This window comes from Bubalus bubalis, chromosome 11, assembly GCF_019923935.1.
Source record: "Bubalus bubalis isolate 160015118507 breed Murrah chromosome 11, NDDB_SH_1, whole genome shotgun sequence".
NCBI lineage: Eukaryota > Metazoa > Chordata > Mammalia > Artiodactyla > Bovidae > Bubalus > Bubalus bubalis.
In genome coordinates this window covers 76,598,934-76,611,681 of record NC_059167.1, presented here as the reverse complement: position 1 = coordinate 76,611,681, position 12,748 = coordinate 76,598,934, and the positions used below count along the sequence as shown (strand labels likewise).

At 38.3% G+C, this 12,748-nt stretch overlaps 1 long non-coding RNA gene, 1 other non-coding gene and 1 pseudogene across 3 annotated transcripts; 2 read left to right on the top strand and 1 right to left on the bottom strand.

Annotated features, from left to right (window-relative positions):
- Positions 1-132: 132 nt before the first annotated feature.
- LOC102410550 lies at positions 133-422 on the bottom strand (annotated as a pseudogene).
- Positions 423-8,761: 8,339 nt separating this feature from the next.
- On the top strand, positions 8,762-11,517 carry LOC102411226. Of its 2 annotated transcripts, none has more exons than XR_003112408.2 (3): positions 8,762-8,840; positions 10,026-10,135; positions 11,404-11,517. It is a non-coding gene; the product is annotated as an uncharacterized LOC102411226 (long non-coding RNA). The 2 variants fall into 2 exon arrangements; XR_003112409.2 differs by having other exon boundaries at positions 8,765-8,840; positions 10,011-10,135.
- LOC112577881 lies at positions 10,978-11,125 on the top strand. The gene has a single exon (XR_003102083.1). It is a non-coding gene; the product is annotated as a small nucleolar RNA SNORA79 (small nucleolar RNA).
- Positions 11,518-12,748: the final 1,231 nt, after the last annotated feature.

Below are 12,748 nucleotides of genomic sequence, written 5' to 3'. Positions count from 1 at the left end.
CCCCGCCCTCGCGGAGGGGCCTGGCGGATGCCTCCTTAGCCGGAGCTTGGAACAGACTCACGGCCAGCGAAGTGAGTTCAATGGCTGAGGTGAGGTACCCCCTGTGGGGGCCTCATAACCCAATTCAGACTACTCTCCCGCCCGTCCTTTTTTAATGAAATGCTGGCTTCAGGCCTGAAACTATTACCGCCTAAGGTTGATGTGCTGGATGAGCCATCTAAGGAAGTTCGGTTAGTCCAACTTAATGAAGCCGATGTCCTTTGCATACTGGCGGAAACTGGCGGCACATATTGAGGCCGTATTTCCGGATCAGACCGTGCCGGTTTGAGCAGACCCGGCAAGAGCGAGAACCCTGGCCGAATTTTCTCGGATGGCTCCAGTAGAGCTGCTGATGACCCATGTTGCTTTCTTGGCTGCAACGAGGTAAAAGGCTATCCCCCCTTTTTTAATCCACATATTTACTGGGCACCTTGGCGAGTTTGGGGGATATGGTAGTTCAGCCAAAATAGACATGGTTCATGTCTTGGGGACAGACGTTAACCAAGTAATTACACAAGCAAAAGCAGCAACAGTACTATAAGAAGTATACAGTATTTATGGAAGTTGTGTAAACTGTTGGTCGCTCAGTGCTGTCTGACTCTTTGCTATCCCATGGACTATAGCCCTCCAGGCTCCTCTGTCCATGGGATTTTTCCAGGCAAGAATACTGGACTGGGTTGCAATTCCCTTCTCCAAGGAATCTTCCTCACCCAGCGGTTGAACCCATGGGAAAGTAGTACTTCAGGGCTGTATATTGTCACCTTGCTTATTTAACTCATATGCAGAGTACATCATGGGAAGTGTCGGGCTAGATGATTCACAACCTGGAATCAAGATTGCTGGGAGAAATATCAACAACCTCAGATATGCAGATGATACCACTCTAATGGCAGAAAGCCAAGAGGAGCCTGGTAGGCTACAGTCCATGGTGGGGGGGAGGATCGCAAAAGAGTCAGACACTAGTTAGCTACCAAACAACATCAACAGTGCTATGAGCTTTACACATATTTAATTCTCACAACAACCCTGTTGTTAGGCAGGTATTATTGTCTGTATTTTACAGTTGAGAAAATTGAACTCTAGAAAAATGTGAGTAATTTATTCAAAGTCGCAGTGTATTGGTTTGCTAGGGCTACCATTACTAAAAACTACAGACTGGATTGCTCAAACAAGAAAAATTTATTTCCTCAAAATTTTGAAGGCTAGAAGCCCAAGATGAAGGTGATGGCAGCATTGATTTCTCTAAGGCCTTTCTTCTTGGATTGCAGGTGACTGTCTTTTTCCGGTATCTTTCTTACTAAGCTTGTTAACTTGAATATTTCCCTGATGGTAAGTTCTAACTTGAGTAGATCTAGACTAACGAACCCAAAAGAATGAAAATTGCAGTAGTCCATCTAAACTAGAATGTGTGTAAATACCTTGAATTAGTCCGTGCTAAGTATATTAACTCAAAAGGAAGCTTGGTTTCAAGAGTTTAATCCAAGAACAGTGCAAGTAGCATCTTTGGTCCTTAAAGAGACAGGTACCTGAAGGGGGTGGGGGTGGGGCAGGTTGCATCTTTCCAGCCTTTTAAGGTAAAGGAGGGAGGGAATCATCATTAGCCAATCAGGCTCTGAGGTCACTTCTCAAAGTCACTTCCTGTCTCTCCACTTTCTCTCTTCATTTTGGTGCTGGGCTGGTGAGTGTGCATTTAATCTTGATTCCTAATTGTTCTGAATTTCTCGTCAGTTTGAACCACTGTATCCTTGTGACAGCCTTAATTTCCAGCTAGCCTTGGAGTGTATGTGAGCTACTAAGCGATTAACTTCGGCTGTGTGGAAATTGGAGGAAGGCAGTGAAATGATCTGCCTGGCTTGTTTCCACGTGGGCCTCTGCAGGTTCCGGTCTGCCTTCCTTTTCTGAGACAGGGTGACCTAGGAACAATACACTCTGCTTCACGTACATAGTGTTTCTGCAAAATGCCTGGATTCATTTTGCTTGGGGGAAAAGGTACTGTTATTTTCTCAATGCTGTTTTGACTTCTGTCTTTTAGTGAGAGGGTAGATCTTGGAAGAGGAGTTTAGATCAGTCAGCTTTAATTCTCCTGTGTCTGCAGGGCCCAGGTTTTTACTGGTTTTGTGGGAGCTGCATTGGATGTTGTTTTTGCCCTGGTCTTCGCTCAGAGCAGTTCATCTTTCTTGAAACAGGGAGGACGCTGCAAACTCTGAAGTCAGATGATTTTAACAAGCTTCAGGAGGAGCTCCCAATTTTAATGTCAGCACTGTGGTGATGGTGCCCTCAGCAGCTTAGGATGTACTGAAAAAGATGAGGGTCTTAGCTTAGTGCAAGCCTAAATGAAATTCCAACACCACAGTTTACTCCTCCAGTGATGTTAGGTGAGTCAGTGGACCATTCTGAGGCTTAGCTTTTGAAGATCAAAGTATATGAAGCCCAAGCACTAGTGGATGTATAATAAATGTTACATACCTTCTAGAAATAAGCAATAAATATATTCTGGGTATTATTTTTCTCCTACAAAGTTTTGCCCAGTGACCTTGAGTGATATACATTAATATAATATATGAATTATCCTTACAGGTAGAGGGTGTTGAGCAAGTAAACTCATATTTTAGCATTGTTGGCAATGTATTGGGGACTGTAAACATGCAAAATAAAAGAGGAAGACTGTGAATCCCTCCAAAGCTATTTATTTTAAAAAGTCTTAAACGTCTCAGATCATGTCTTGTGAAACAACTAGTTTTTCAGTTAGAGGTTTTGTTGAGTGGGAGAAAAATTAGTTTTCAATGGAGATATGCTTTATCTTATTTTATATCTATTTTACATAATTTAATCTTCACAGAGTTCTAAGAGGTAGGTGGTGTTTGTCCTCATTTTAAGGAAAGGAAATCAGGCTTAGAGAAGTTGCATAACTTGCCCCAGGTCACAACAAATGGAGCTAGGAGTCAAATCTAGCTCTGTCCAACTTCATTATCTTAACCATTAAGCTAAGTTGCCTGCCACTTATTAAAACCTTGCTTGTATACCTACAAAATGGAAAAGATAACATAGTACTTGCAAAATGAGTTACTCTAAGGACAGTGCTTTATAAATTCTAAGGCAGAGTTATTATGAAATAGGTAAAATATGAAGTTATTCCTTACTGCTGTTTTGACCCAAAGCCCTCAGGTACTATATTTTTTTATTTCATTTTTATTTTGCTCCACCAGCATTGGGACTAGGATTCGATGAAATAGTGTTCTCTTGGGATGAACTGCATGATTATTCAGTGTTTCTGATCTTCCTACTTTTATTTCATGTATGCTCTCAGTGGATTCCTCCTGGAGTTCAGTTCAGTCACTCAGTTGTGTCCTACTCTTTGTGACCCCCTGGATTGCAGCATGCCAGGTTTTCCTGTCCATCACCAATTCCCATAGCTTGCTCAAACTCTTGTCCATCGAATTGGAGATGCCACCCAACCATATCATCCTCTGTCGTCCCCTTCTCCTGCCTTCGATCTTGCCCAGCATCAGGGTCTTTTCTAATGAGTCAGTTCTTCGCAACAGGTGGCCGAAGTATTGGAGCTTCAGCTTCAGCATCAGCCCTTCCAATGAATATTCAGGACTGATTTCCTTTAGGATGGACTGGTTGGATCTCCATGAAGTCCAAGGGACTCTCAAGAGTCTCCTCCAACACCACAGGTTCAAAAGCATCAATTCTTCAGCACACAGCTTTCTTTATAGTCCAACTACCACGTCCATACATGACACTGGAAAAACCATAGCTTTGACTGGATGGACCTTTGTCAGCAAAGTAATATCTATGCTTTTTAATATGCTGTCTAGGTTGGTCATAGCTTTTCTTCCAAGGAGCAAGCATCTTTTAATTTCATGGCTGCAGTCACCATCTGCAGTGATTTTGGAGTCCCAAATAATAAAGTCTCTAACCGTTTCCATTGTTTCCCCATCTATTTGCCATGGAGTGATGGGACCAGATGCCATGATCTTCGTTTTCTGAATATTGAGCTTTAAGCCAACTTTTTCACTCTCCTCTTTCACTTTCATCAAGAGGCCCTTTAGTTCTTCTTCACTTTCTGCCATAAGGTGTCATCTGCATATCTGAGGCTATAGATATTTCTCCCGGCAATCTTGATTCCAGCTTGTGCTTCATCCAGCCCAGTATTTCACATAATGTACTCTGCATATAAGTTAAATAAGCAGGGTGACAATATATAGCCTTGACGAACTCCTTTTCCTATTTGGAACCATTTGTTGTTCCATGTCCAGTTCTAACCGTTGCTTCTTGACCTGCATACAGATTTGTCAGGAGGCAGATCAAGTGGTCTGGTATTCCAATCTCTTTAAGAATTTTCCACAGTTTGTTGTGATCCACACAGTCAAAGGCTTTGGCATAGTCAATAAAGCAGAAGTAGATGTTTTTCTGTAACTCTCTTGCTTTTTTGATGATCCAACGGATGTTGGCAATTTGATCTCTGGTTTCTCTGTCTTTTCTAAATCCAGCTTGAACATCTGGAAGCTCACAGTTCACGTACTGTTGAAGCCTGGCTTGGAGAATTTTGAGCATTACTTTTCTAGTGTGTGAGATGACTGCAATTGTACAATAGTTTGAGCATCTTTGGTATTGCCTTTCTTAGGGATTGGAATGAAAACTGACCTTTTCCAGTCCTGTGGCCACTGCTGAGTTTTCCAAATTTGCTGGCATATGGAGTGCAGCACTTTAACAGCATCACCTTTTAGGTTTTGAAATAGTTCAAAGGCAAAGGAGAAAAGGAAAGATATAAGCATCTGAATGCAGAGTTCAAAGAATAGCAAGGAGAGATAAGAAAGCCTACCTCAGCGATGAATGCAAAGAAATAGAGGAAAACAATAGAATGGGAAAGACTAGAGATCTCCTCAAGAAAATTAGAGATTCCTTCTCCACTGAGAGGTTAAAACGATTGGAATTTTTAGCTAAAATAACTGACAGTAAGTGGGAAATAAAACTTGAGAATCTGTTCTGGTAGTACAGCCTTAGAGAGCTGTTGCTAAAAGATGACTCTGCCAAGCAATTAGTTTAGCATTTACTTCATATTTGTATTGTTTTCCTTTTGCTTCAGGTTGAAGATGGAATCTACTGAGGAAGGAAAGCCTAGGTCTTTAGCACCACATGTGCCAGCCCAGAAGCAGCAGTGTGAAAACCTCTATAACATCTGGAGTCCCCTAAAAATTAAGGAGACTTTGATTTGGACATTCTCAGTAGGAATGGTTAAAGGCTAATGGGACCATAGAGGCAAGTACTTGAACTTTGACTAAGATATGATGCCTTAAAGTGTTCTGTTTTACATGTGCAAGTGTCTTTTCTATCTAAAAAAGACAGGAAGTTCCTTGAATTATCATTGTATCCCATAGTGTGGGATACACAGTAGGCACTGAGTAAATTGGAATGGGACTGAGCAAAACTGAGTGATAGTATGATCTTAAAATGGAAGCATCAGCTCATTCAGCATGATCAATCTGTGTTTTGTATCCAGCCTCATGAATCATCTGTTCACACGTAAAATGTACCTTTTGTCCTTTGAAGAACTTATTTCCACAAGAAGCAAAATGAGTGGGTCATTGATTGCCTGTGGGATATTTACAAAATGTTTACTTTAGCTCCCTAAGTAACTCAGTAAATGTACAATGGTCTTCATGTGGTGGAATGACACTTTATGAAGCATAACTAAAATCCTGCATGCAGCATCACACATTGGGAAAGGCATCATGTGCTACCAGGCAGGCTTTGTGCTATGTGCCACGGAAACAAAGACCAGGCCCTTTGCAATCTGGGTTTTGTTTTGTGAGATGAGACAAATAGGCAAGGTATACCTTTAAATCTATAATTATTTTTCCCATAAGAAGTACTTAGATGCAGACTTTTGAGGTGAACAATGTTAAAACTCTTACAATAAGAAATGGTGAAATTTTGCAGTGTCTGAATGCTTCCTATGTTCCCTTAGTTAATCTCACATTTTGCTGATATCCAAAACATTTGGAATAATTAAAGCACTATTCAAGTATAGGATAAGAACAAGTAAAATAACACTTTGATTATATCTCTGAGTTACTTAAAAATTTGTGGTTTATATCAAGCCTTATGAATCATCTGTTCACATATAAAATGTACCTTTTGTCCTTTGAAGAAGTTATTGCCACAGGAAACAAAATGAGTGGGTCTGTTTCTTTCTGACCTACTGAGCCAGTATGCCATTCTTTTTATTCCCCCACTATGCCATTCTTAATACGTTTTAAAGCAAATTGTCGTTTGCAGTTCTGCTTCTTAGTTCAGGTAGTAAGGGGCATCAGTTCAGTTCAGTTCAGTCACTCAGTCGTGTCCCACTCTTTGCGACCCCATGAACTGCAGCACGCCAGGCCTCCCTGTCCATCACCAAGTCCCGGAGTTCACCCAAACTCACGTCCATCAAGTTGGTGATGCCATCCAGCCATCTCATCCTCTGTCGTCCCCTTCTCCTCCTGCCCCCAATCCTTCCCAGCATCAGGGTCTTTTCCAATGAGTCAGTTCTTCGCATGAGGTGGCCAAAGAATTGGAGTTTCAGCTTTAGCATCAGTCCTTCCAAAGAACACCCAGGACTATCTCCTTTAGAATGGACTGGTTGGATCGCCTTGCAGTCCAAGGGACTCTCAAGAGTCTTCTCCAACACCACAGTTCAAAAGCATCCGTAGTGAAGTGAAAATATGGAATTTTGACAGAATTGGGCTCATATCCCAGGTCTTAATAGCTAAGTGGACTTAGGAAATTTATTTAACTTCTCTGAGCCACAAAATTTCCTTATAAATATGGGAAAAAAACTTATGTTGTAAAGTTTGAAATGATTTCAGTAGTTCTTGACAGATTATAGGTAGGACTTTAAGAATGATAACTGCTACTTCCTTTTTTGTCAGCTTATGTTTATTCATACCCACTGTTTAAGGCACTGCTCTTCAACAGAACTTGAATGTTCTATATTTGTACTGTCCAGTTTGATAGCCAGCTATATGAGGTTACTGAGCAATTAAAATATAACTGAGGAATTTAACTTTTAGTTTAGTTTAATTTAAATTTAGGCTGTAATAGGTGTTAACTATTGGACAGTGCAGTTATTCTTTTAGAGATATAGTTCATGTGTTACGTTATGTTAGTTTCAGGTGTACAACATAATGATTCAGTATTTGTATATATTGATACTAGGACATGATTACTACATCTAGTTAAGATCCATCACCACATCTAGTTAAAAATTTTTTCCTCTTGTGATGAGAACTTTCAAGATTACTCTCTTAGCGACTTTCAGATACATAGCAAATACTCTTCTAAGTGCAATTTTGAGACTCATTCAAGACCTACTATTTTTTCTTCATGAAGCCTTCCTTGACCAATGATTCTTCTAAATATAACTTGGCTCTCTCTCCGACTTGTTTGGTACTTACCATGGACATTAATTTTTTTGTGTGCTGTCTTTCTAGCTAGGTTGTATTTGAGATTATGGAGTTTTAAATTTCCCCATTGCCTCATGAAAAGGAACATGAAAAAAATATAATTGTAATATTGTAGTTAATGATTTTATATGATCATTAAATATAATAGAAAGAAATTTTACCTAGTAATTAAGTGAAGAGTAGGGAATAATATAAAGGTTGCTTTCCGGATGAGCTTTGTGTCTAGTCTGTTTCACCTAAAAATTCAGATTACACTCAACCTCTGGAAGAACAAATTGAGGCTTCTTTCTTATACGGCCATCTCTTGGCCAACTTGTGCTCCAAATGATGCTTATTCAATTTTGCTATGTCAAGGGAAGGTTTTCTTTAGTTTATTGTGATAAATACTTTAACAGAAGTAGAGGTTAAATATAACTGACACTGGCTCAAATGAAATTGAAAGATACTTGGAGAAAAAAAACAAACAAAACTATTTTAGATTGCCTTCTCATTTATCTAACACTTAACAGTTCTTGAAAGTGAAAGTCGGTCAGTTGTGTCTGACTCTTTGCGACCCCATGGACTGTGAATTTTCCAGGCCAGAATATTGGAATGGGTAGCCTTTCCCTTCTCCAGGGGATCTTCCCAACCCAGGGATCACCCAGGTCTCCTGCATTGCAGGTGGATTCTTTACGAACTGAGCTATCAGGGAAGCCCTACCGGTTCTTAGCTCCTTCCATTTTTTAATTTATTTATTTTTTCTTTAAAGGATTTTGTGAACTTAATGATTGTGGTCACCCTGTGGTTACAAGTGTTTTCTGTAATCACATACCCTGTGAACTTGGAGAGACTGGCAGTAACTCATACCATTTATGCCCCATCTCCCTGAATTTGTTCCCATGGCTGCCATACTTTGGTTGCAGCCATCACGGGGCTTCTTCTATTTGCATACCTATTCTCTTTTTGACTGTTGACTTTTATTAAAGTAACCTTTCAGAGATTGGTTAGACTTACTGTATAGTTTTACCCAAACTTTTAAATTTATACAAATAGCAGAGCTTGTACAGAAGTCTTGCCCTAGTCTGATAATGAGTTTGGGCATTTGATGATGTTCTCCAAAATAGATGGGTCCATTTATATTGCTGAATGGAGATTCAAATAAAGAATGAATAGTTTTCTTTGAGTTAATTTTCCTTGAGGCTTTATGGGTGTGACTTGTGGAGTAGGCTGGTGTGCATTCAAGTCTTGTAGTCATAACCTTTGTATATTTGTTTATTATTTAATTTTTTATTCTCCAGAGATGTCAGATGCTTGATAGATCCTGTAGTTCAACTTGATTCCTAGAGAGAAGCTGTTCATATGATATCAGAAGTAAGTGTAAAGAAAACCTTCATTTTTATCTCATTTGAGTTTCTAACCACCTCGCAAGTTTGGAGATTGAGTTTTCTTAGTGGTTGAAATTTGGTAGTTGAAGGGGCTCAGTGCTAACCTCGAGAGAGTTTCCCTGGTTTGGAGATAAGGACCTGGTGGTGGTTTGTTCTTCAGCAGTCAGTCATTTGCAGTTTGCCATGACGAAATACAGGCTAAGCCTATGTTTCAGCTGACTGCCCTGATTGTTTTATTTATTTTTTATTTGACTGCACATGTGGCATGTGGGATCTTATTTCCCAGACCAGGTGTTGAACCGTGCTGCCTGTATTGGCAGAGTGGAGTCTTAACCATTGGACTGCCAGAGAAGTCCTGATTGCCCTGATTGAATGCATGCTCTAAGCAGACTATAGCTAGCACAAACACTTGGAATTGAATTCTATTTCTTGGAATTCTTACTGGGATCTAGCCCATGATGTTAGGTAATTCTTAAATCTTTGAGTTTGCTACTACAATGCTTGGTTGAGCTTTGATCTTTTGTTGTATCTCTTTGAGATAGAACTTGGGTCAAGAATCCTTAATCTAAAAATTCAAACACTACAGAGAAAATGCTGATAACTGGTATAATTCTGTTAACCACTTAACTTGACAGTATTAAACGAGTCACTATTTTGTTAGTTTATACATAAGATTAAGAGAACCCCAGAGTTGGTTAAATCAATTTTAAAATCAAGATAATAAAATGCAATACTATGTAATCACTAAAAGTTATGGTACCAGTTTATCTTTCTTGAAATGGAAGAGTATTTATGATATATTAATTTAAAACAAGTTACAGAGCAATATGTATAATCCTTTTTCTGCTTAAACAGTTTTATGTGCTTATGTTTACTTGAGAAATCATTTGAAAGGATATATTCCAATACTAGGGATTATTGTCTTTAGTATTGGGTTGTATGGATGATCTTGTTAACCAGTATTTTCTGACTTTGTTACATTCATCTATAATTTAAAGTTATTTAAAGCAGCCTAGATAGGACAGGCTTGTATTCTTGTACTTGCAAGTTTCAGCAGAGAATGGGGCAACATATGAGTGTGAAATATAGGAAATACAAATATTTAAAAGTAATGTTAAAGTAACATCAGCACTTGAAATAATTTTTTAGCTTTCAGTTGTATCTTTTGCAGAAATGAAATTTCAGGAAACTAGACTGGAGTCTCACTTCTTTCCCAGCCGGAACTCTTGGGAGCTGTAATCCTGGATATACAGTAGATAATAATAGCGTTTTTGTTTTATGGTAAGGCTTATGTTGAAATTGAAAAGCTTTGATATACATATGAATCTGTGGAAACTCAGCTTAGTGACTTCATGGCTAGCTTTTAAGGTGCTACAAATTTTATTTTTTAAAAAGTCAACTGAAGATGTTGAAAGGTGGCATAGCATAGTAGCTATACATGGCTTCTGAAGTCAGACTTGGTTCAAACCCACTCTCTATCACTTAAGCAGCTATGTAACCCTGGCAAGTTTCTTTTTTTTTTTTTTGGCAAGTTTCTTAATATCTCAATGTCGTAGGGTCTTTATATCTTAAAAGGTGGTAATAATAGTACCTGACTCAAAGGAATAATACTTGACTTAGAAGATTAAATTAGATAATAAATGTGTGGGGCTTAGAACATTATTAACATATGGTAAGTGCTCAATATATGTTAGCTATTTTATCACTGGAGTCCATGTGTATATTTATCTTAGACTTTGTACTACCTAGCAATTTCTGACATATGCATAATAGTTATAAGAAATTCTTTGTTTTTATTGCTTATGTGCATCTTTCTGGCAGTTGGGCTATGCCTCATTATCTTTACCCTTAGTACACAGAATCTAATTTAGTTCTAGTGTTAGGCAAAGTATGGTAATAAGGTCTATAGTGTATGTCCCAATATCATTGTTTCAATAACATTTTCTTAATTAATCTTTTTTTTGACACTAATTTATTTATCATCTAATTCCTTTTTTTGTCTGTCTGCTAGCTGGACCAGTTGATACTTAATGGTTCTTCTAGTTCTCGACTAACCCTTTAAAAATTTAGAAGTGATAGTGATGTTTCTTAAAACATTTATTGAAGTGATTGGAGATAATCTTTGATGGCTGTTCCTCTCACTGCTTGGAGCCTTAAGTAGCGGGATTTTAGTCCATCATATATCTAAACTGACTTGTCTTCACTCAGGGCACCATGGGGACGGGTTGGCTGTCCGTTAGTGCCTTCTGATTTTTGCGGAGTCAAACAATTGTGAAGCAGGTGGTGACTCTAGATTAAGAATTATACTTGGGATTAAAAAACTCCATTAATTCGAAAACATGAGGATCTAATATATAGAGAACCCCCTGATTGCAACACATTTGAATAGCACTGATGTAGGACTATGAAAGGAAGCACTCTAGTCATTTGATTCTAGGAGTTATTGAAACATACTCTGAAATCATTCATGTTTAAATTTTAAATGGTTTACTCAATTTTCTATTGAGTAGTTATTCACCTTTCTATTAAAAATATCTTTTTCTCTGCAGCATGAAGGTGGATGATTCTTCAAATTAAAGGTGGACACTGACTTTTCTCACCAGAAATGGTTTATAAGAATCAACTTGCAAAAATTTAGAGGCAATAAAAGAAAGAGTAAAATATTTTCTTCTATCATTGTTTGATTCTTTGCTAGATTGTAAGCTCCATGAAAGCAGGATAACTTGCTTATCTGCAATGCCTGACCCAGAATAGATACTCAAGAAATACTTGAAGTTAATTAAAATCTCCATAGAATTTTTTTTTTTTTTTTGAATCTCTGGAAATGATAACCATTTTAATGGCATTTCAACAAGATTACATGGAATACTTGGGACTTAAATTTTGACTTGATAAACTATGTGGATAGCAATGAGTCTTAATAATAACTTCTGTTATAATATGAAACCTATTCTTTAGAAACCTATAATATGAAACCTATTCTTCTGTTAAAGCAAATATAAATATCAAATTAGATTTAGAGTAGATGATGCTGACTATCTGAGATTCAAACATAATAGGAAGATTATTATTTCTGAAGCTCTTAGAGAAATGTGGTACATAATATAGCCAGTAAGTACTTATAATATCTAAACAAGATCAATATCAAACTTCATGGTAAAATACCAGTTAAATGGTATATGATAATGAATGCACAAATTGTGCTGTCAGAGTTTATCCAGACTTTTTATGTTAGGAAGAATGGATTGCTACTGCTACTGCTAAGTCACTTCAGTCGTGTCCGACTCTGTGCGACCCCATAGACGGCAGCCCACCAGGCTGCCCCGTCCCTGGGATTCTCCAGGCAAGAACACTGGAGTGGGTTGCCATTTCCTTCTCCAATGCATGAAAGTGAAAGGTGAAAGAGAAGTCGCTCAGTCGTGTCCGACTCTTAGCGATCCCATGGACTGCAGCCCACCTGGCTCCTCCATCCATGGGATTTTCCAGGCAAGAGTACTGGAGTGGGGTGCCATTGCCTTCTCCGAAGAATGGATTAAAGATCTGTAAATTGAAAGCAAAACTTCAAGCCTATATAAAAGCAAAGAATATGGCACTGTGACATTGGATTAGCCATAAGGCAAAAGAAAAGACTGATAAATTTGTATACACTAAAATTCAAACTTAAGTTTGCATGCCATGTAACTGACAAAGGCTCCATTTAAATCAAGAAAATGATCAAAGGATATGCATGAACAATTCATAGAGGAGGATCCCTGAATAGTCACATGAAAAGATGCTTAATCTAACTACTAATAAAATAACTTTACATTAAAACAACACTGAGATTCCATTTCACTGCCATCAGATGGGCAAAAATTGAAACAGAACAAACGAACTCTGACACTTAAACATGTT